Source organism: Nycticebus coucang, chromosome 6 (genome assembly GCF_027406575.1).
Source record: "Nycticebus coucang isolate mNycCou1 chromosome 6, mNycCou1.pri, whole genome shotgun sequence".
Taxonomy (NCBI): Eukaryota; Metazoa; Chordata; class Mammalia; order Primates; family Lorisidae; genus Nycticebus; species Nycticebus coucang.
The window spans coordinates 77,785,758-77,791,677 of NC_069785.1; positions in this window are offsets into that span (position 1 = coordinate 77,785,758).

A 5,920-nucleotide genomic window follows, 5' to 3' on the forward strand; every position below is an offset into this window, starting at 1 on the left:
ACATAGTCTAGGCGCAAGTCTATTATCAGATAAATGATTTACAGGTACTTTCTCAAATTCCATGGGTTGTCTTGGGATACTTGTAGTCTGGTTAAGGAGAGAAGACAAATACAGGGATGGGCAGTATGAGGCAGTGTGCCGAGAAGTACTGTGTAGGAAAGTCTAGGAAGAGCTTCCTGAGCCTCAGGCTTGGCCCTCTGGGCAGTAAGGGAGCTGCACAAGCTGATCTGATGTTTCCATGGCTCTGCAGGTAAGAATGTGTGTCACTATATGCTTGGTGCTGTGCAATCAGGCGTTCATGCTAAGTGTCAGAGACTTGGCATCTTGCAAGAACAGGGGCATGGAGGAGGTTGGGGGAGCAGGAGGTTCTTGCTTTCTTTTTTTTTTGAGACAGAGTCTCACTATGTCACCCTCAGGAGAGTGCTGTGGCATCACAGCTCACAGCAACCTCAAACTCTTGGGCTCAAGCGATTCTCTTGCCTCAGCCTCCTGAGTAGCTGGGACTACAGGCGCCTGCCACAATGCCCAGCTATTTTTTGTTTGTTTGTTTGTTTGTTTAGCAGGCTTGAGCCAGGTTCGAACCCACTAGCCCTGGTGCATGTGGCCAGTGCCCTAACCACTGAGTTACGGGCGCCAAGCCAGGAGGCTCTTTCTTAAGAAAGGAGACTTCATATTGTGAACATTCACAAAACTAACAGCATGGGTAATAGCAGGATTATCTTGGAGGCAGCCTGATATGGCTTGAGGGCCAGAGAAACTTGAGTTTAGATCCTGGTTATATTAGGTGCTATTACATAGTGCCTCCTCAAACTCCATTAACCATTCCTGATGGCTATTTTCTTCAGGCTCCTGGGATTTTCTTTTGTAGAGACAGAGTCTCACTGTACCGCCCTTGTAGAGTGCCGTGGCGTCACACAGCTCACAGCAACCTCCAACTCCTGGGCTTAGGCGATTCTCCTGCCTCAGCCTCCTGAGCAGCTGGGACTACAGGCGCCCGCCACAACACCCGGCTATTTTTCTGTTGCAGTTTGGCCGAGGCTGGGTCCAAACCCACCACCCTCAGCATATGGGGTGGGCGCCCTACTCACTGAGCCACAGGCGCCACCGTGGCTCCTGGGATTTTCTGCCTGACGATTTCCTCTGCTTGGAAGGCACACTGGCTAGGTTAGAGATGCCAGACGCAGCTCTCAACTAACGAAAAACCCTCAGTCTCCTCACCCCTTCAGTGGGAGGACTGCATTGTTTTCTGCAGTGTCCCAGGGATCCCCAGTAGGATCAAGCTATGGTTGCCCACAGTGGTAATCTCATTAGTGCACCCGATGTTGGTTTTCTTCATTTCATTATTTCACTTCCCCCACTCCTTTACTAGCACTTTCTAGAATCCTCTCTTAAACAGACTATTTGTACTAACATCTTTATATCATGTCTGTTTCTGGGGAAACCTAGCCTAAAGATACTGGTTCTTCCATTTCTCTCTTTCTCTCTTCTTTTCTTTCCAGACAGAGCCTCAAGCTTTCGCCCTAGGTAGTGTCAAGGCCTCACAGTTCACAGCAACCTCCAACTCCTGGGCTTAAGCGATTTTCTTGCCTCAGCCTCCCAAGTAGCTGGGACTACAGGCGCCCGCCACAACACCCAGCTATTTTTTGTTGCAGTTGTCCTTGTTGTTTAGCTGGCCTAGGCCAGGTTTGAACCTGCCACCCTTGGTGTATGTGGCTGATGCCGTAACTTCTGTGCTATGAGTGCTGAGCCAGGGTCTTCCACTTTTTAGACACATCCATTCTATTTCTTTGGGCAGATTTCTCTGAACATCTATTGTCTTATCTATAAAATAAGGATAATAGCGCTTACTTCATAGGGTAGTCATGAGGCTTAGTATCTCACTCAGACATATTAAGGGCTCAGTAAATGTTGGTATTCCTCTCAGTCGTTTACTGGCCTATAACATAGATGCTTTCCTAGAAACTCTTGGAGAGACATGCCTCATTCAGATATAGCTAGGAGGAAAAGATAAGTAGCCTGAAGCTGGCCTTATGGGTGATTGAACTACTGCTCCCAGTTACTTGCTTTCTCCTTACAATGGGATTAAATATCCCTGCCGTTTGTCATGTGACTTCCCTGGCACCCTGTAGGGGGAACATATCCTCCTATCCCCCATGCATTAATTTTTGGCCTAATCATATGACATGCTTTGATTAACAGCATGTGAGCAGATACAACATACTCCACATCTGAAAAAAAGTTTGAAATTTATTATTACGTGGTTTACTCAGGCCTTTTTTTTGAGACAGAACCCTGGGTAGAGTGCTGTGGCATCACAGCTCACAGCAACCTCCAATTGCTGGGCTTAAGCGATTCTCTTGCCTCAGCCTCCCAAGTAGCTGGGACTCAGGTGCCCACCACAACGCCTGGCTATTTTTTGGTTATAGTTGTCATTGTTTGGCAGGCCTGGGCTGGATTCGAATCCGACAGCTCTGGTGTATCTGGCTGGTGCCTTGATACTATAGGCCTTGACAGCTCTGGTGTATCTGGCTGGTGCCTTGATACTGCTTGAGCTATAGGTGCCGAGCCTTTTTTTTTTTTTTTTTTTGAGACAGAGTTTTGCTATGTCACCCTCAGTAGAGTGGCATGGAGTCACAGCTCACAGCAACCTCAAACTCTTGGGATTAAGTGATTCTCTTATCTTAGCCTCCCAAGTAGCTGGGTCTACAGGTGCCTGCCACAATGTCCAGCTATTTTTCTGTTGCAGTTGTCATTGTTGCTTAGCTGGCCAGGACTGTGTTTGAACCAGCCAGCCTCAGTGTATGTGGCTGGCACTGTAACCACTGTGCTATGGGCACGGAGCCTTTTTTTTTTTTTTTTTTTTAGACAGAGTCTCAAGCTGTCACCCTGGGTAGAGTGGTGTGGTATCATAGCTCACAACAACCTCCAACTTGGGCCCAAGTGATCCTCTTGCCTCAGTTTTTCTATTTTTAGTAGAGACGAGGTCTTGCTTTTGCTTAGGCTGATCTCGAACTCCTGAGCTCAAGCAATCCACTGGTGTCAGCCTCCCAGAGTGCTAGGTGTGAGCCACTTGCCTGCTCTGGCGCTGTAACCACTGTGCTATGGGTTCTGAGCCACCATTTTCCTTATTTTACATATATAGAAAACTAAAGGTCAGTGAGGATGAGTTTGCACTGCAGGGAAGGGGCGGACAGTCTGCTTTCTAAGTCTGTATTCTTTTTTTTTTTTCTTGTAGAGACAGAGTTTCACCTCATGGCCCTTGGTAGAGTGCTATGGCATCATACAGCTCACAGCAACCTCCAACTCCTGGGCTCAAGTGATTCTCTTGCCTCAGCCTCCCAAGTAGCTGGGACTACAGGCGCCCGCCACAACGCCCGGCTATTTCTTGGTTGCAGTTCAGCCAGGGCTGGGTTTGAACCCGCCACCCTTGGTATATGGGGCCTGCGCCCTACCAACTGAGCCACAGGCGCCGTCCATAGGTCTGTATTCTAAACCATTGTCCTATGCTGCTTAGTAGGTAGGTGACCAGCAAATGCCTGTTAAGTAAAAGTTTAAATGATGGCTAGTACTGATAGCCTTCTTCCTTCCATTTACCTACATACAGAAGGTGCAAACTACTGAGACAAAGGTAAGCTTCTTACTTTGGACCTGAGTACTCTTCCTACCTTAGTTGTTTGCAATATAGAAGGCAATTCTCCTGATTGGGGAAAAGTCTGTGATCAGCAGATGGAACCCCAACATTTTCCCTGTAGGACCCACACCAGCCATAGGATATCTCTTATAAATTCCATATGGATACCTGACATCTTCCCCCTAAACTTCGGTATGGACTTCCAATCCCTCTTCTAAAGGGTCATGTGAACCCCTGTTTCCTGAGCCCACATGGATCCCCAACATTTTTCATGTAGCAGCTGTGCTTGACAATCCCCACAGGTTTCCATCTGTCATCTCAATGGCTCCTCATTCACAGCTCTGTAAGTTAGTCTAGTCTTGCATTATAGCAGGGACAGAAAGCAGTGACCATGAGGGTGAACCGGGAACAGGACCAACAGAAAACCTGGTTGGTCATCCTGCCCTGTAGCCCAGGACTCTTCCTTTCTGGTTGGCCTGGGGCCTGGATTTTGATTCCTGTTCAGCACTTCCCAGGCCCTAAGATTGCCTCTCTTTTCTTCCCTCCCCCTTATTAGTTCTTGCCTGCCTTTCTTCATTCCCACCCTCCTTTCATCCCAGCTGTGGGAGTGAGGCCCCACTTCTGGCAGGCTAGAGCCAGACAAAGGGCCCTTATTCTCTGCAAAGAATCCCTGCAGTGTCTCCCACCCACTGAGGCCCCCTTCCAGGCCCAGGATGGTGTAAGTGGGGGTAGGGGGATCCTGTAGTGAGAAGGAGCAATTGGCTGGCATGACAGAGAGTGGCCACTGTAGGCAGACCCCACAGGAGGTTTACTATGTAAATACCACTCACAATAAAAGCCTGTTTTCACTCCCAGCCCCATCTCTCTAAGTAGGTCTCTCTAAACTCTCCAAAGTTCTCTGTATTTTTTTTTAATTACTATATTTTAAGGTTTTTTTTTTCTTTTTCTTCTTTTTTTTTTTTTGAGACAGAGCCTCAAGCTGTTGCCCTGGGTAGAATGCTGTGGCATCACAGCTCACAGCAACCTCCAACCTCTGGGCTCAAGCGATTCTCCTGCCTCCCCCTCCCAAGTAGCTGGGACTACAGGCACCTGCCACAACGCCTGGCTATTTTTTGGTTGCAGCCATCATTGTTGTTTGGCGGGCCCAGGCTGGATTCGAACCCGCCAGCTCAGGTGTACATGGCTGGCGCCTTAGCCACTTAAGCCACAGGTGCCAGCCTTTTTTGTTTGTTTGTTTTTTGAGACAGAGTTTCACTTTGTCATCCCTGGTAGAGTGCCATGGCGTCATAGCTCACAGCAACCCCAGACTCCAGGGCTTAAGCGATTCTCTTGCCTCAGCCTCCCTATTCGCTGGGATTACAGGCGCCTGCCACAACTACCTGCTATTTTTAGAGACTGGGTCTTACTCTGGCTTAGGCTAGTCTCAAATCTGTGAGCTCAGGCAATCCACCTGCCTCTGCCTCCCAGAGTGCTAGGATAACAGGCGTGAGCCACTGCCCCTGGCCACTGTTTCCAGGTCTTGCTTTCTGCATGTTTCAGTGTCTCTGTCTCTCCATGTTTCTATTTCTCTATGTTTGTGGCCTTTATCTCTTGTCTACGTCTTTGTTTCAGTGGATATGTGTGTCCATATCTTTCTTTTCTTTTCTTTTTTTTTTTTGTAGAGACAGAGTCTCACTGTACCGCCTTCGGGTAGAGTGCCATGGCGTCACACGGGTCACAGCAACCTCTAACTCTTTGGGCTTACGCGATTCTCTTGCTCAGCCTCCCGAGCAGCTGGGACCACAGGCGCCTGCCACAACGCCCGGCTATTTTTTTGTTGCAGTTTGGCCAGGGCTGGGTTTGAACCCGCCACCCTCGTCATATGGGGCCGGCGCCCTACTCACTGAACCACAGGCGCCGCCCGTGTGTCCATATCTTTCTATTTGTGTGTTTCATTTATATCTGTCCTCTGTCACTGAGCCTGTGGATCTGAATGGCTTCCACCCGTCACCACACTCTCCTACTCTCAAAGCTTTTTCACTCTTCCTTTCTGCTCCGTCGCGGAGGCTCCTGGGATGGGCATAAGAGGTTTTTCTCCCCAGTTTACAGATTTGGAAGCTGAGGCTCTGCCTGCTAGTAGGAGGCGCCAATCTCCAATCTCTTCCTTCCACGTTCTGGCCTTGCTCTTGTCCCTGAGGTGCCTGTTAACCACTGGCCGGGGCCCGGGAACCAGCACCTCGGACAGCTCATAAGGTGCAGGGGCCGGCAGGTCTTCCATTCTCGCGATTTCAGGAGGCACGGCCCTCGGAG